General features: G+C 44.4%; 1 non-coding gene across 1 annotated transcript; it reads left to right on the top strand.

The window, feature by feature from the left end:
* Window positions 1-1,466: 1,466 nt before the first annotated feature.
* Window positions 1,467-1,573, top strand: LOC112084684. Its single transcript, XR_002898345.1, has one exon. It is a non-coding gene; the product is annotated as a small nucleolar RNA R71 (small nucleolar RNA).
* Window positions 1,574-18,924: the final 17,351 nt, after the last annotated feature.

Here is an 18,924-nt window from a genome sequence, read left to right as displayed (position 1 = left end):
TGGCTGGCTTGTAGCTTTTGTATCCCAATCTCTTGGCCACCGTGTAAGGCATTAAGCTCACAGAAGCTCCAAGGTCACATAAACAGTTTGAGAACTTCAGGTGACCTAAAGCACACGGCAGAGTGAAGCTGCCCGGATCGGATAACTTCCTTGGTATAGATCTTCTTTGTATTATGGCACTGCACTCATGGCTCAGTATCACCATACCCTGGAGCTCCTTTGTCTTGTTGAGGATCGCGTCCTTTAGAAACTTCCCAAGCTGGGGTATAGCTAAGAAAGCATCTATAATGGGTAAGGTGAGTTGCGTGTTCTCCAAGTGTTTCTCAAAGACCGCCTTGGCCTTGTCTAGGATTTTCTTTTTGAAACGCCCTGGGAACGATATCTTTGGTTGATAAGGTGGTGGTGGAACATAGGGCTTTTCAAGCTCAGTTGTCTTTTCCACCTCTTTTCCTTTGTCCTTGATCGGTTCCTTCTCTAAGACCGCTTCTTTACACGCATCGTCTGAGGCTGCCTCCCCCTCTAATTGCTCATTGGCCTCAATGAGCTTTGTCTTAGGCGTTGGAGTTTGTAAATCCTTACCACTCCTCAATGTGATGGCGTTCACATACTCTTTAGGGTTCGGCTCCGGTTTACCTGGTAAAGCCGGGCTTCTTGATGATGTAGAAGCTTGATTCTGCTTAAGCTCTCTGATATCTTGCTGCATTGTCGCGTGCTGGCTCTCAACCCTTTGCTGGCCCTGTAACAGTTGCTGTAGTATCCCACAGACGTCGTTCCCCATTTGATTCTGACCTGTTCCCTGAATCTGTTGTTGATTACCCATCTGCTGTGGATGGAACCCTGGTGGAAACTTGTGTTGCTGCGGTTGGTTGTTGAAGTTGTTACTCTGAGCCGCTTGATTCTGCTGAGTGTAGCCGTGCTGTTGCCCACTGAACTGTTGCTTGGGCTGGAAGGTATTCTGAAAAGGAGCCTTTTGAGCATAGCTTTGTTGTTGTTGTTGAGCAGGGTACACTTGGTCTTGAGGGTTAGCTACATTCGGGTTTCTGTATGAGAGGTTTGGGTTACTGTTGTAGTTGTTAAACCGCTGATACCTCTGCTGATTCCCTATGTAATTCAGCTCCTCTTGTGTTAGACCATCTTCATTAACATTGTCAAAACTTGGCCCTTGCTCATCAAACTCGCCTACAAAGTGTATTGGCTTTTGAGTCGCCATCAAAACCTTGTCAAGCTTACTCTGAAGCTCTCTTATATCCTTTTTCATGCGCTGTTCATCACTAGATCCCTCTGTACGGTTTGCTCTATCAAAGTCCTCTCCATACGTGTCATTTCACATGGCCAGGTTCTCAACTAGTTCCATTGCCGCAGTGATCTCTTTTCCAAGAAAATTCCCATTTGAAGCTGTATCGAGTTGGTTTCTGATCTTGGGGAGTGCACCTCGGTCTAAAGTACTCAAGAGTGATGCCTCTGAGAAGCCGTGGTGTGGGCATTGGTTAGTGTAGCTTCTAAACCGTTCCAAAGCTTCACTAAAGCTCTCGTTATTGTTCTGCGTGAAACTTGAGATCTGATTCCTGAGCTTAGCCGTGCGTGATGTGGAAAAGAACTTTGATAAGAACGCCAGTTTACACTGCTCCCAGGTTTGTATAGAACCCCTCGGTATATTCTTTTCCCACTGGTGTGCTTTATCACCGAGGCTGAAAGGGAACAAGCGTAGCTTGAAGCTATCTTCGGAGACGCCATTTATCTTGGTTAAGTCGCAAACCCGATCAAATTGATCTAGATGTTCGAGAGGGTCTTCTCCAGCCAGACCGTGGAACTTTGAGTTTTGCACCATATTGAGCAGGGAAGCTTTAACTTCAAAGTTGTTGTTTTGAACTGGTGGAGCTTGAATTCCATCTCGGTATTGGTGCACATTAGCTCGGTCATTCTCTCCAACACAGATTGGAGGGTGTTGTCGCTGAACTTGGGGCGGTGGCGGATGAACATGATGGGCTTGTTGTTCATTTCTATTCGCTTGGTGTTGGTTTTGCTGAGCAAGCCGTTCGTTTCTTTGAGCCTGTTGCTGATTAACATAGGCTTGTTGTTCATTTCTTCCTGCCTGCGCCTGATTAGCCTGAGCCTGGTGCTCGGCTGCCTGAGCTTGTTGCTCCATTCTCTGTTGTTCTGCCATTCCAAGTCTGTCAAAGTGCCGTTCTCTCTCGCGAGCTCGCCTTTCTAATCTCTCGATGTTATCGTCGTATGGGAAAAGCGATCCTGTGCTTCGAGACCTGGTATTCATGCACCTGAAAACAAAACAAGAACTTGGAAAGAAGTTAGTAAAACAAAGGAAAGAAAAGCTTGAACTCAAGAACAAACAAGAGACTAATGCTCCTACAAGTTGGCAACGGCGCCAATTGATAACTAAGAGTTTTCAGGCTCTTAGAAGGGTTATCAATCCCCTTGTCAAAGTAGTATAAGGGGTGTCAAACCAAGCTTGTAAACGAGACACTAGCCTATGTCATTTGTTCACTTAAGTCAAGACAAGACGATAAAAGTTTGGTGACGATGATTAACAGGCAAATGAGCAATAAAGTTAAATAAAAGCAGAGATTTAAACTAATCAAGATGCAAATAACAAACAGGTGATTCAGATGATGGTAATGAATGATAAAGGCAGAAGCTTTAGACAGGATATTTGACTCGGGTGCTTCCAAGTTAGACTAAGGGACTAATGAATCATTTTATCAAGCGATTTCATTTGACTTTGAACTCAAGGCACGTTAATCTTCTCATGAAAGTATTAAACGTCTAAACTGATCCTCTTTCATACCAAAATCCCTTTTGAGAAGCACGAATCAGTCAGCAATAAGAATCGGTTCAAAAACGTCATTTAAGAGAACAAACTATCACTCTCGCGATGAAAGACTCTTAAACCCTTAACCGAGTGGTTCAGACATTTCTACAAACACTTCTGATGCGAGATATGTCTCAGATCTGAACCTCAAGTGATGTGCTTGGATCCAGATCAGAGATCTCGTCGGTTAAGGAATGAAACATGCAAGACTAGACACCTAAACCCATTAATCCACCTTGAAAGCACCCTAATCTACCTATCTAAAGCCGCTTTAAACGACTACTCACTGATCATAACGAGCTCACTAAGTCTTTTGCAAGACGTGTAGCTAGTCATGATAAGGAGTTTGATTTTGGATGATAAAAGAAATTAAGAAAGAACAAGATTCTAATGCAAAAACGAGATATCGGATTAGATTAATCAAGTTTCACGAAAGAGGCAAGTTCTTAGAGCTAAAAACAGATAAGAGATAAGATAACTAGGTTTTTAGTCTCAAAATGTATTTATAGCAAAGGGAAAGTGTCGCGGGTCAGCCCGGAACAAACCGGGTACTGAACCGCCCTCTTGGGTTGATGGGTGAGTGCCACGGTGTGTCGGAAAGTGAAGCCGAGGTCTTCATGCCGAGGTGTGCACGTGAGTCAGGATCCGGATGAAGATCTCGTGAAGAACACGTCAAGAACATGCATGAACCCTAGTCTTTGATCCATCCTCACGTGTGTGTTCTTGAGCAACTCTGTTCTTGATTCTGGGTTCGTGAGAAGGGACCTCGGGATAAAATGTCGAGGGGTCATGATGTCGAGGTGCTTGGGAGAACACAGTCCGGCATGCACGCCGAGGTCATTACACCGAGGTGTACTCTCAACACTTAGTCGTTTCCAGCTTCAGTTTTTACGTATGCATGCCTCGATCTAATCATGCCAAGGCTTTGGGACGAGGTCTGGTCCAAAATACTTCCAAGATATGAGCCTCGACTTGAGTGATGCCAAGGTAAAGATACCGAGGCTTGTGAAGACACTTAGCGCGTATCGCAACTCATTTTAGGCTTGTATCGACCATGTCACCTTCCGGAAGCGATAACTTTCAGCACACGACTCCAATTGCTCTGAGACCAGTTCCACAGTAAAGATGACTCAATAAGCTCAAACTTTGGTGAAGAAACCATCGGAGCTTGGAGAGCGGAAGGCTTCCTGGATTTCACATCTTTGCGCCGCATTGAAATTACCGGAAAATAGACTTTTAGACCGATGTGAACTCCGGAGACCCTATCTTCCAAACCTTTGCTCCGAATTGAGCGATTCCAAATGCTCTGAGAAGATCGTCCATGGATCTCGAACTTTGATGAAGACCGGGTAAGCTGGTTCGGACAGGAAAGGCTCCGTCCGCCATGATCTTTGAAGTTCGCCGTTCAGTTCTCGGGTACGCGCAAGGCTGGTGAACGCTCCGGAAGCCATATCTTTCTCTCCACTGGTCCGAATTGGATTATTCCAACTGTTCTGGAATCTTTGCTTGATTATCTCCAACTTTGGTGAAGACCCCGCCAACTGATTCGGACCGGAAGGTTCCCCGGATTGCTGATTTCTGAATTGCGCGGGCAAGGGCAACTTTTGGTCGTAAAAACCTTCCCGCGGTAAGGAAAATGGCCGAGGGCTGTGTACCGCGGTAAGCTTTTTGGTCGTAAAAATCCTTGCCTCGGTCAAAAACTTGTCCCGTGGTATTTTTGCACTCGATACTCGATTCTGGCCGATCGGTAAGGTTTTTGGCCGGTAATGAACATCCGGTAAACATTTTGGTCGAGGTTTCCGACCAGCCGGTACGAGATTTGTCCGAGAAATTCCTCCAAGCGGTTTTCATCATTTTTGACCCTTTTCTGCACCGTTTTCTTTCCTGTTCCTCTTCTTAGGCTCCAATTGGTCTCCAAGGCTCCTGATAAGGACTTCAAAACATGCAAAACTCTTTGGGACGTAATGCAAGCCCTAAGTCCTATTTTGACGCCTAAAGACTCAATTTAAATGAGAAAACACATGATGAGGACTCTATAATGCAATCTAAATGATGTAAAATATAGACATATCAACTCCCCCACACTTGTCCTTTGCTTGTCCTCAAGCAAAAAGAACAAATGAGAGAGAGAGGTTGTAATGCAGATGGAGCTCATATTTCCTTTTTTAGAGAGAAGTGACCACAGGAGAACTCGGATTCATGCTCAAATATGCAATGCAAAGCTATACTCGGATATTTTCCAACTAAAACACGGAATCTCCACAAGTCATTATCACATTCAACTCTTTCACATTCATTAAGTTCGTAACCGGTGAATCAAATGATGCAATGTTCAAATAGGCTGGCTTGGCTAGGGTAAGGTCATGAGATAAAAATGATCTCATCAATATTCAAGCGGGTGCAATGAAACAGGGATCTCTCTATGAACGACCAAACTTCGGCAGAATTCTAAAGGTAAAAAGCAACCGATGCATACAAGGGCAAGACTCATCACACCCCACACTCCACTCAAAGCGTTTCTCACTTGCTCACCCTCTCAGAATCCTCACTCTTCACAATCATTTTCTTTTCACTAGGGGATTCGCCTTTTTCTTTTATTTTCAAGCCTTGGTTTTTGCTTATTCACACAGCTCTTTTCTTTCATAGCGTATAGCCTCTTTCATTTTTATTTCAGAACACTTGAGCCTTTGGCTTCTTTTCATTTCAGAGCTTATCTTTTCACAACCAAGACTTGATTCATTTTCATTCATTCCCCTAGCTATTTCCACTCTCACTTTTCCACTCAGCTCACCTTTTTCCACTCACCAACAAGTCTTTTCCCCCACACTTATTTCTCACCAATACTCTTGGTTCCTTGATGTTGGAACATATCACTCAATGAGCCATGCCCTTGTCGCTCTAAACCTAACACTTTCTGCCAAGTTCAGTCCAAGGTGGCCTTAAAATTCACACGCAAACATTGGCTCGAAAGAAAGATGGGTTCAAGGTGAGGGAACTGATCCATGATGCGGATTCAGCTACTTGAGCTAAGGAAGGAGGGTGGTAAAAACAACGATTCTAGCTCAAGTATGTATATCGGTATCCACAAGCCTATTCAAGCAATGCATCAAAAGATATTTACATTTCAAGTTCAAGGTTATCATTTAGCTAGAGTTGAGTGTAATTCAAACTTGTTTCTCAGATTCAAATCGTTTCAAGCTTTACAAGCACAGAATGAGTTTCACAAGCATATTTAGTTCAAGTTCTCAAGTGATTTACTCTCTAGGAAAAAATCTATCATTGCTCCTTGCACTGATGCAATCCTACATGATGCAACTAGACTCGATCTTAAAATGCGAGATGCAACTAGAATGCAAAAGTCAAATAAGAATAAAGAAAACAAGATCAGAAAACACAAAGCTCCTTCCCCACACTTAGATAACACAGTCCCTTGTGTTATAAAAGCGTGTGAGAGAAGTGAAAAGACAAACTGAACGAATGCAAGATGATATATACAAGATGCATATGTACAAGGTTTGAAGTCGATACCTTAGTCGGAGAGGTCGGATCCCAAGTAGTGCGAGGGATTCGATGTTGAGCAGGATGGAGTGGGCTGACGTGGTGGGCTGCTTTCTGAGGGTTCAGGCAGGAAAGCCGTGGCTGGATCGATCCAGTCTTCTTTGCCTGGTGGAAACTCCGGGTTCCTCGCGTTTGAGCTTTCTCCAACTCCTTCTTCTGTAATCGGTGCGGTTGAGGTCGCTGAGTTCTTATCCGGTGGGGATGGCCTTGTGAGCTGCTTTACCTTCTTCTTCAAATGCCTCACACAATCCACCAATGCGTGGATGGCTTTGTCTTGCCACTTACACCACTTTTGGAGGGTGTTCACTCGCGAATACAGCTTCTTGGTGTGGTATTCAGGCTCACCCCACACTTGCGGATCAAAGTGATAGCGGCCTGCTCCGATCCTTCTCTCATAGTGTCTCTGCTCCTCGTTATCACAATCTTCCGGGCCATTAGTGTTCTCGGGTTTGCTGGGTGCTGCCTTGGTGCATTTGCGTGTTGGTGGGTCGAGAGCTGGGTTATACAACTGGTCTTTGAGAACGTAGAATGAGACGTTACACTGCTTGTCGAGCATGGTGAGGTTTCGGTTAGGCAGTAGAACCTGCGTGCCGTCTCTATGCAGTAGGGTGAAATTGTAAACCCATTTGTCCCCTGACTTGCCTCCGAAGAAACCACTTTTGCTTAGGTATAACTCATCAATGAGATTCGGCTTCTTCGGTGAATCAGGGAATATAAACCCTTGAGCCCTCAGGATCTTGGTGACTATCCAACCGTTCTGAAGTCTTCTTGCTCCTCGCTTCTTGCGGTCACACCATACATTGTGCCGATAAGTGAGCATTTGAATGGCAAAGAATGCACCCAATGATGGTACATGCAGCGGCCCTTGGAACTCTTTCTTGTTCTTCATTTGAGTGATGAACGGCTTCAGTCCGAGTCCCAATAGTTCAAGCTCGGCCGTGTGAATAACACCAGGGTTAAAGGTCGAGAATAATGTTGATGCTAGGACGCGGTTTGTGTATCTGATCGCAGGGTTCCTTATGCAGCTTGTCTTGCTCTTGCCTCCGAGGTAGGGTCCAAAAGATATCGTTTCCCACAAGGCGTCCAACTCATCACGAGGGTACACAAACTTGTCAAGCGAGCTTCCATTTCTTTCAAACCCAAAGATTTCATCAAGCTCCTTGAAACTGACCTTGTAGTGCACGTTATCCATTTCAAACTCAATGTGGCCGAATCCTTTGCCATGTAAACGCTTTGGATCTCTCTTGGGGTAGATGATGACCTCCAAGGTTGCAAGAAACTGCTGTGTAATCCCTTCATAGGCAACATCGCTCATCTCAAAGAACTTTGCCAAGCCCATATTCTCAAAAATGAGGGTCACGTCATCAAGTATCTCGAGTTTCTTCAGCAACTCCAAGTCAGGGAATCGACCTTGAGCCACTCTGATTGAGTTAAAGTGGTCCAAGTATTCCTCAGTGGTTGGGAAGTGCTCATCCTCGGGCTCGGCCTTTGGTTCTTTCTTGGACTTTTTGCCACCGTTGTTTACATAAGGGACTAAGGCTCGGGGCTCGTTGTCATCAGATCCCACAGCTGCCTTCTTCCCGTTCCTCTTTGACTCGAGAGCTGGTGCCAGAGTGAGCTCAGTATTTCTTGCTCGTTTGGGGGTTGGCTCGTCATCGGGTCGCATCGAGGGTTTCTTGCTGGTCTCTCCACTACGTGGCACGGCAACGGCTTACCCTTCAAAACTCTCTTCTAGCCCGCACTTCTGTTTGTCTCGTGGGTAGGAACGGTTCGGTCTCCGGTCATCTGCAAGGGAGATTCTCAAAGAAACCGTCAGAGCCAAGTATATCGTTAAGCACATGTATCTCAAGATTGGCAAGTACAAAACTCTTTCTCTAGCAGAACTGATATTCATAGCTTTTTCAAACATCAAGGAAAGTAAGAACAAGCCAGAACAACCGATTAGGGACAAGTTATCTAGACATTTCAGCTCAAACACACAAATCATCATTAAGACCGATTCCAAGCGCATTTTCTCAAGAATTTTAAAAACTCAAGAATAAGTGATTTTAAATGCAAAGACCTGTTTTTCGTGTTTTGTCTATCCTGGTGGAATTTACAAAATTGTTCCCAAAGGCCGATATATTCTAAAAGAATCGATTCCACATTTTACAAACATTTAAGCTCGCAAAGAATGAAGGAAAAAGATGAGTTCTTTAAGATGCAAATACCTTTGGGAATGCAAGATTTAAGCTGAACGAGATGCTTATGCAGAGTAGACAACACCCTAACGAGTCTAGAACGCTTGGAATCACGCAAAATGAACGAGAAATGAGTGAGTTGTGTTTGTGAAATGCAGAGAAAAGAGTCTAGAGGGCAAACTCTGCGTTTTGGCCAAGTATGGAGGTCGGTATGGGCTGGAGCACGCTTTCCAGCTGGCATTTGGACTGTTGTGGGACTGGTCCCCCCTTCTGCTCCAGCTCCAGTCGTTTACCGCGCCAAAAGCTACTTTGACCGAGTGTTCAAATTCAAAATGCCGCGCAACCCTTCAAATGGACGCGGTATGGGGATGACATGGGCTGTACGGACCAAGCCAAATTTTCTCGTGTTACTCGAGCTGCCTCGACTTGTTCCACCCCGAGGGTACCAAGCCGAGTTGTCTGAGCCCATGCCAACGAGTAAATCCCCATAGCTTTCACGTCTTTTCTTTGGACCTCGCAAAGCCTCTTCTTCGTTCTAAGTGTTTCATGTGTTCTTGCTTTTGATCATTTCTTGAAACCGAGTGCCTCGGCACGCTCCACCACGAGGGCATCATGCCGAGGTCACTTGTTTTTAGCAAAGAACACGTGAGGCTTGGGGGTTTAAACAGGCTGGCCTTGGTGTAAACTGGTCGCGGCCTCGGATCAAGGTTTTTGACCGTTTTAAGTGAACATCGCCCCTCAGTATACTTATATCGAGGTGTTTACACCGTGAGCCTCCCCCACACTTAGTTATTTTACCATAGCACTTCTCAGACACGACCATGGTGAAATTAAGTCGAGGAATCTAGCTGAGGTTCTCAAGTTTTCACTCGGTAAAAGATGACCATGGTATGAATATACCGAGGGTCGATACCGAGGCTATGTATGCTCTTTGACTTAATTCATCAGGCCGTGTCTTTTTCAAGCTTTCTCTCACTTTCACCCTCGAGGTTTACTGTCTAACTCCTGAAACACTTAACAAACCCTTCAAACAGCTTCAAATAAAAAGAAAAAGCAGATGAAAAACGAAATATGTACATGGATAAGCTTGGGGTGTCTCCCAAGAGCACTTTGTTTAACGTCACTAAGTTTGAGTTTTCATACCTTTTCAGGCTGATTCCGGTTCAAGTAGAGGAACTGAGGTAGCTCCCTCCCTTGTTTCTGATGCCAAGTAATGCTTTACCCTCTGGCCGTTTACCACAAAGCCTTGTCCATCTTTTCCTTTCAAAACCACGGCTCCATAGGGTCTTACTTCAAGAATCGTGAACGGACCGGACCACCTAGACCTCAGCTTCCCAGGGAACAGCTTGAGTCTTGAGTTAAACAACAGAACTTGGTCCCCTTCTTTGAACTCTCTCTTGTGTATCTTCTTGTCATGGAGCGCCTTGGTTCTTTCTTTGTAGATCTTAGAGCTCTCGAAAGCATCTAACCGGATCTCCTCAAGCTCATGAAGCTGTAAAACCCTCTTTTCTTGTGCGGTCTTGATGTCAAAGTTTAGAAGTTTCACTGCCCACAAGGCCTTGTATTCCAACTCAACCGGTAGATGACAGCTCTTCCCATAGAGCAAGTTAAACGGTGAGGTTCCAATGGGGGTTTAGTAGGCGGTTCTGTAAGCCCACAGAGCATCGTCAAGTTTCTTGCTCCAATCCTTCCTGGATGAGTTCACGGTCCTCTCCAAAATGGCCTTTATCTGACGGTTGGAAACCTCCACTTGGCCGCTGGTTTGCGGATGATAAGGAGTGGCCACCTTGTGCTTTACTCCGTGCTTCTTCAAAAGACTCTCAAGAGTCTTGTTGATGAAATGGCTCCCCCCATCACTGATGACTACTCTTGGTACTCTAAACCGTGGGAGGATGATACTCTTGAAGAGTTTTACCACCACTTTTGAATCGTTGGTCGGAGATGCAACAGCTTCAACCCATTTACTCACATAATCCACTGCCACAAGGATATATTGATTCCCATATGAGTTTACAAAGGGACCCATGAAATCAATGCCCCAGCAGTCGAAGACCTCCACTTCAAAGATTGGGTTTTGGGGCATTTCATTCCTTTTGGATATGTTTCCGTGCCTTTGACAAGCTTCACACCTCGAGACCACTTCTTGGGCGTCTTTCACACCTCGAGACCACTTCTTGGGCGTCTTTGAACATGGGCAACTGTCTTGAATGTACCTAAATGACCACCATACGATGAGTTCTTCGGCCAAGCATCGCCTATAGAGATGGTCCTTGTTAAGCACGTAAAGATACGGCTCATCCCAATGATACCTCATAATACGGCTCATCCCAATGATACCTCATAACATCTCTAAAGAACTTCTTCCTCTGATAAGTATCAAAATCTGGTGGCTCTAATACGCAAGACAAGAAGTTCACAAGATCCGCGAACCATGGAAGGCTTCTTTCCTTGATCGTATTGGCTTCCTCCATCTCTAAGTAAGACCGGACTAACATGAGATGTTCCTCGGGTAAAGCATCATCTATTGGGACCTGTTCTTCAATCCTCAGCCTTGAGAGGTGATCTGCGGCTCCATTTTCAAAGCCCTTCTTATCAAGTATCTCCATGTCAAATTCTTGGAGTAATAAGACCCATCTCAAAAGCCTCGGCTTAGCGTCCTTCTTAGACATCAGGTACCTCAAGGCCGCGTGATCTGTGTAAACCGTCACCTTTGATCCCACTAGATAACTCCTGAATTTGTCAAATGCAAACACAATGGCAAGCATTTCTTTCTCGGTGGTGGCATACTTTTCTTGAGCCGAGTCCAAAGTGCGGCTGGCATAGTAGATCACATGGGCCCCTGATCGGTTGCATCTCCTACAGCATAATCAGATGCATCGGTCATCACTTCAAATGGTAAAGACCAATCAGGGGCTTGTACAATTGGTGCACTGATCAAAGCCTCCTTGATTCTCTTGAATGCTTCCTCACATTCTTCATCAAAGTTGAAATCCACTTCTTTGCACAATAACCTGGTCAAAGGCCTGGCTATCTTGGAGAAATCCTTGATGAACCGTCTATAGAACCCAGCGTGGCCAAGGAAGCTTCTTATTCCTTTCACAGAATTCGGGGCTTGTAAGTTCACCATCACCTCGATCTTGGCCTTATCCACCTCGATGCCTTTCTCTGATACCTTGTGTCCCAAGACAATGCCTTCTTGGACCATGAAATGACACTTTTCCCAGTTTAAGACAAGCCTATGCTCCTCACATCGCTTGAGAACCTGAGAAAGATTAGCAAGACATTCGGAGAAAGAGGAGCCGTATACGGAGAAGTCATCCATAAACACCTCAACTTTCTCTTCAATTAGATCAGAGAAAATGTGCATCATACATCTTTGAAAAGTGGCCCGTGCATTACACAAACCGAATGGCATTCTTCTATAAGCATAAGTGCCATAAGGGCAGGTGAATGTCGTTTTCTCTTGATCTCGGGGGTCTATAGGTATTTGAAAGAACCCCGAGTATCCATCGAGAAAACAAAAATAAGGGTGATTAGCTAACCGTTCAAGCATTTGATCAATGAATGGTAAAGGAAAATGATCTTTTCTTGATGCAGAATTCAATTTCCTATAGTCAATGCACATGCGATGGCCGGGTATAGTTCTTTGGGCTATGAGTTCATCCTTATCGTTTTTCACCACCGTGATTCCACCTTTCTTGGGCACAACGTGTACAGGAGATACCCATCGAGAGTCAGAGATTGGATAAATTATCCCTGCCTCAAGGAGCTTTAGTATTTCCTTCTTAACCACCTCCTTGAGGTTCGGATTAAGTCGACGTTGGTGCTCAATAGAGGACATGGCTTGGTCCTCTAGGTGGATCCTGTGAGTGCATATATCAGGAGAGATTCCTCTAATGTCAGCCAAGGAATACCCTATGGCTCTCCTGAATTTCCTTATTTCATTAAGCAATGCACGTTCTTCATGTTCAAGCAAGCTATCGTTTATGATCACAGGAAAAGTAGAGTTCAGACCTAAGAACGCATACCTGAGCCCTGTTGGTAGAGGCTTGAGCTCAACAGGGGGTGCGTCTGCCTCATTCCAATCGGCATCAAAGCTGCATTGGCCCGGAACAGCTTCCTCGGCCTTTGCTTCATTCTCGCACGGTTTACCATCGGCCTCGGTATGAGTTGTCACGGCCATGATATCCCGAGGTGTCTCTTCTTTTCCCTTTGACTCCTCGCTTTCTAGAATGTCGAGGCTGCTCGTGTGGAGCTCCAAAAACCTCGCCTCAGCTCCAAGTTCCCTCGGTTGGTCCAAAAGACGCTTGTACACCTCGCTTTCCTCGTTCAAGTACCCGTGCTCGCTTTGTTCCTGCGTTAAGACCACTTGTAACGGATCCTCTGCGTTCAACTCTTCAAGGAGCTCATCAGCCAGCTCCTCCATTACTTCCACATAGAAGACCTGACCTCTAATGGTCGGTTTCTTCATCATTTCCTTCACTTTGAACTTCATAGTCTCGGAACCGATGTGTAGTTCAATCATTCCTCCTCTCACATCTATTATGGCTCCTGCGGTTGCTAAGAACGGTCGGCCCAAGATGATGGGGTCTAATGGTTCCTCGTCTATCTCAAGAACTATGAAGTCCGTGGGGATTTCTATCTCACCGATCATCAAAGGTAGATCCTCAAGCAACCCCACCGGTAATCTAACTGATCTATCAGCTAATACAAGAGAGATCTTGGCTGGCTTGTAGATTTTGTATCCCAATCTCTTGGCCACCGTGTAAGGCATTAAGCTCACAGAAGCTCCAAGGTCACATAAACAGTTTGAGAACTTCAGGTGACCTAAAGCACACGGCAGAGTGAAGCTACCCGGATCGGATAGCTTCCTTGGTATAGATCTTCTTTGTATTATGGCACTGCACTCATGGCTCAGTATCACCATACCCTGGAGCTCCTTTGTCTTGTTGAGGATTGCGTCCTTTAGAAACTTCCCAAGCTGGGGTATAGCTAAGAAAGCATCTATAATGGTTAAGGTGAGTTGCGTGTTCTCCAAGTGTTTCTCAAAGACCGCCTTGGCCTTGTCTAGGATTTTCTTTTTGAAACGCCCTGGGAACGGTATCTTTGGTTGATAAGGTGGTGGTGGAACATAGGGCTTTTCAAGCTCAGTTGTCTTTTCCACCTCTTTTCCTTTGTCCTTGATCGGTTCCTTCTCTAAGACCGCTTCTTTACACGCATCGTCTGAGGCTGCCTTCCCCTCTAATTGCTCATTGGCCTCAATGAGCTTTGTCTTAGGCGTTGGAGTTTGTAATTCCTTACCACTCCTCAATGTGATGGCGTTCACATACTCTTTAGGGTTTGGCTCCGGTTTACCTGGTAAAGCCGGGCTTCTTGATGATGTAGAAGCTTGATTCTACTTAAGCTCTCTGATATCTTGCTGCATTGTCGCGTGCTGGCTCTCAACCCTTTGCTGGCCCTGTAACAGTTGCTGTAGTATCCCACAGACGTCGTTCCCCATTTGATTCTGACCTGTTCCCTGAATCTGTTGTTGATTACCCATCTGCTGCGGATGGAACCCTGGTGGAAACTTGTGTTGCTGCGGTTGGTTGTTGAAGTTGTTACTCTGAGCCGCTTGATTCTGCTGAGTGTAGCCGTGCTGTTGCCCACTGAACTGTTGCTTGGGCTGGAAGGTATTCTGAAAAGGAGCCTTTTGAGCATAGCTTTGTTGTTGTTGTTGAGCAGGGTACACTTGGTCTTGAGGGTTAGCTACATTCGGGTTTCTGTATGAGAGGTTTAGGTTACTGTTGTAGTTGTTAAACCGCTGATACCTCTGCTGATTCCCTATGTAATTCAGCTCCTCTTGTGTTAGACCATCTTCATTAACATTGTCAAAACTTGGCCCTTGCTCATCAAACTCGCCTACAAAGTGTATTGGCTTTTGAGTCGCCATCAAAACCTTGTCAAGCTTACTCTGAAGCTCTCTTATATCCTTTTTCATGGGCTGTTCATCACTAGATCCCTCTGTACGGTTTGCTCTATCAAAGTCCTCTCCATACGTGTCATTTGACATGGCTAGGTTCTCAACTAGTTCCATTGCCGCAGTGATCTCTTTTCCAAGAAAATTCCCATTTGAAGCTGTATCGAGTTGGTTTCTGATCTTGGGGAGTGCACCTCGGTATAAAGTACTCAAGAGTGATGCCTCTGAGAAGCCGTGGTGTGGGCATTGGTTGACGATGCATTGTCTCGAAGCTATGCTTTGATCTCTACTCTTGATGCTAAGCTTATAGGATTTGAACAGCTTAAACATATATACGCATCAGATTCTGATTTTGGAGAGAAATACCAATCCTGTGAAAAGTTTGCCAAAGATCATTACTTCAGGCAAGATGGTTTTCTCTTTTATGATAATCGCCTATGCATTCCTAACTGTTCTATTCGAGATCTTTTAGTCAGGGAAGCACACGGAGGAGGTCTTATGGGTCATTTTGGTATTACTAAGACTTTGAAAGTGATGCAAGATCACTTCTACTGGCCTCACATGAAGAGAGACGTAGAGAGAATCTGCGAGAGATGTGCAACTTGTAAACAGGCTAAGTCTAAGGTTAAGCCCCACGGTTTATACACTCCATTACCTATTCCTCCTCACCCCTGGGTTGATATCTCTATGGATTTCGTACTTGGCTTGCCTAGGACTAGAACAGGAAAGGATTCTATATTCGTTGTTGTGGATAGATTCTCAAAGATGGCTCATTTCATTGCATGCAATAAAACCGATGATGCATCTCATGTAGCCAATCTGTTCTTTAAAGAAGTAGTATGTTTGCATGGCATGCCTAGGACAATTGTTTCTGATCGTGATACTAAGTTTCTTAGTTATTTTTGGAAAACATTATGGTCTAAGCTAGGAACTAAGCTTCTGTTCTCTACTACATGTCATCCGCAAACTGATGGACATACTGAAGTAGTAAATAGAACTCTGTCTACTTTACTACGTGCATTAGTTAAGAAAAATCTTAAGTCATGGGAAGAATGTTTGCCTCAGGTTGAATTCGCTTATAATCACTCGATGCACACTGCTTCTAAATTTTCACCATTTGAGATTGTCTATGGCTTTAATCCTATCACCCCTTTGGATCTAACCCCCATTCCTTTGAGTGAAAGAGCTAGTATTGATGGGCAAAAGAAGGCCGAGCTAGTGAAGCAGATCCATGAGAAAGCCAAGAAAAATATAGAGGAAAAGACTAAGCTCTATGCGGAACAAGCTAACAAGAAACGACAAGAGATGATCTTTGAAGTTGGCGACCAAGTCTGGGTTCACCTAAGGAAAGAAAGGTTCCCGGCTGAAAGAAAATCAAAATTTATGCCGAGGGTTGATGGACCGTTCAAGATCATCAAGAGGATTCATAACAATGCTTATCAGCTAGATCTCCGAGGTAAGTATAATATTAGTCCTAGCTTTAATGTTGCTGACTTAGCTCCCTTTTGTGCAGATGATCCAGATTTGAGGTCAAATCTTTTTCAAGAAGAGGGGGATGATGTGATTCTGGAAAGCAACAACAAATACTTGGAATTGGAACTAGAAGATGGAGAGCAAGTAGCTGAGGAACAAGAGCTTGTAGCTGATCAAGAAGATCTTTTAAGCGTTCCAAGTGGTCCAATGACTCGATCAAGGACTAAGAAGCTCAAGCAAATCATCGGAGCTATCATCAAAGGCCTTGACTTGATTCAGGAGGGAAAAGAGCCGATCACAAGCACCCTGATTGTGATCCAAGTCCAAGATGGCTAAGTGGGCTTGAGATCCAGGCTTGTACTCTTTTTCCCTATCTCAAGTTTTGTCCCATTGGGTTTTCTTGAGATAGGTTTTTAATGAGGCAAGAATGGATCTCTATTTTGCCTAAGTCCACAAAGCCTGAGCCCAAGCTGTTTCATCAAGAGGAGCGTCTAAAATCAAATTCAAACTTGACAGCTTGTTCTTTGTTTATTTCCGAGATTGAGTTAATGTTTGTAAAACTCATCTCTTCTTTCTTTCTTCTTTATATTCGCTTGAACTCCTTTGTATCAAAACATCTTATCTTTTTTTCTCAAACTCTTTCCTTAAAGAATAAGATCACGTTTGTTGGTGTGTCATATCCTTCAAACACCTTGAATCGACTTGGTGTGTGTTATATCACTTAGAAGATTCAAGTAGGCGTATCAAGAGTGTTCCGCGACTCTTGTGTGTGTCCTATCGATTCCCCAAATCCCTTGAACAATCTCTGATTGTTTCCAAGGCCTATTTCATCAAGTTCCAGTCATTAGAGTGACGATCAAGGGCAGATCCTTACCAGGATCACATCAGTCAGAGATTGGGTAAATTATCCCTGCCTCAAGAAGTTTTAGTATCTCCTTCTTAACCACTTCCTTAAGGTTGGGGTTAAGTCGTCGTTGATGCTCAATAGAGGACATAGATTGGTCCTCTAGGTTGATCCTGTGGGTGCAAATGTCAGGAGAGATCTCTTTAATATCAGCCAAAGAATACCCTATGGCTCTCCTGAACTTTCTTATCTCACTAAGCAATGCACTCTCTTGATCCTCTAATAGGGTATCATTGATGATTACTGGATATGTGGAGTTTAAGCCCAAGAAAGCATACCTGAGCCCTGTTGGTAGAGGCTTGAGCTCAACAGGGGGTGCATCAGCCTCATTCCAATCCTGGTCCAAGCTGCTTTGGTTGGTGTCTGATCCTTTGATAGCAAAAACTTCAGAGCCACTTTGTTCCAGCTCCAAAAACCTTGTTTCAGGACCCAGCTCTCTTGCATTGTCCAAATACAGCTTGTACCCTTCACTTGCTTCAGCTAAGAGCCCATTGTCTCCTTGTTCTTGAGTTAGAGCAGCTTGAAGAGGATCCTCAGTGTTCAGCTCCTCTAGTAACTCATCAGCCAACTGATCCATTGTCTCCACATAGAAACATTGACCTTCAATGGTAAGTTTCTTCATCATCTCATTCACATCAAACTTGAGCTTTTCAGACCCAAGTTGAAGCTCTATAATCCCACCTCTCACATCAATAATAGCTCCTGCAGTTGCTAAGAATGGCCTGCCCAAGATTAAAGGATTAACTGGTTCTTCATCCATTTCCAGCACAACAAAATCTGTTGGAACCTCAAAACCACCAATCTTAACAGGTAGATCTTCCAACATACCAACAGGCAATCTAACTGATCTATCTGCAAGGATAAGAGAAATCCTTGCAGGTTTGAAGACTCTAAAGCTGACTGATGCTCCTAGATCACAAAGACATCCAGAGAATAGAAGAGGTCTAATGGCACAAGGGAGTGTGAAACTCCCTGGATCAGTTAACTTTCTTGGAATGGGTTGATTTAGAGGTGGAGGCAGTTCTTGAGGTGGAGAAGAACTTAGATAAGAAGCTTCATGTCATCTACTATGCTAGTAGAACACTTGACTCTGCACAAGAGAAGTATGCTACTACTGAGAAGGAAATGTTGGCAATAGTCTTTGCCTTTGATAAATTCAGAAGTTACCTGGTGGGATCAAAAGTCATTGTATACACTGATCAGCATAGCCCTCAGGTTTCTGATGACCAAGAAAGATGCTAAGCCAAGACTATTGAGATGGGTTCTTCTACTTCAGGAGTTTGATATGGAAGCACAGGACAAAAAGGGTATAGAGAATGGAGCTGCAGACCATCTCTCTAGGCTAAGAATTGACTCTGAAGTGCCTCTTAATGACAGTCTTCCTGAGGAATCACTGATGGTGCTCCATTCTTATTTGGAGTTTGAAGAAGTGGACAGCATTCAAGAGAGGAGGATGCCTTGGTTTGCAGATATTGTGAACTATCTTGCTTGTGGAGTGGAACCACCTGAATTAGATGCTTACCACAGGAAGAAGTTCTTCAGAGAAGTTCAGAGATACCATTGGGATGAGCCCTACCTCTATGTCCTGAACAAAGATCAGATGTATAGAAGGTGTCTTGCTGAGGAGGATATGCAACCTGTGTTGCAAGAGTGTCATGGTTCAGCTTTTGGAGGTCACATGGGAGCATTTAAGACTGTGGCCAAGGTTCTTCAGAGTGGGTTTTGGTGGCCCACAATGTTCAAATATGCTCAGTTAGTGGTTTCAGCATGTGATGCCTGTCAGAGGCATGGGAACATATCAAAGAGGAGTGAGATGCCTCAAAACCCCATTCTAGAAGTTGAGATCTTTGATTGCTGGGGGATTAACTTTATGGGGCCCTTCATTTCATCCTATGGGAATCAGTATATACTTGTTTCTGTGGACTATGTGTCCAAATGGGTTGAGGCTATTGCTTCCCCTACCAATGATTCCAAGGTTGTAGTGAAGCTATTCAAGAGCATTATCTTCCCAAGATTTGGTGTT

This window comes from Eutrema salsugineum, unplaced genomic scaffold, assembly GCF_000478725.1.
Source record: "Eutrema salsugineum unplaced genomic scaffold, Eutsalg1_0 scaffold_4, whole genome shotgun sequence".
Classification (NCBI taxonomy): domain Eukaryota; kingdom Viridiplantae; phylum Streptophyta; class Magnoliopsida; order Brassicales; family Brassicaceae; genus Eutrema; species Eutrema salsugineum.
Note: the sequence above shows the minus strand (reverse complement) of the source record. Positions and strands in the feature narration are given on the sequence as shown.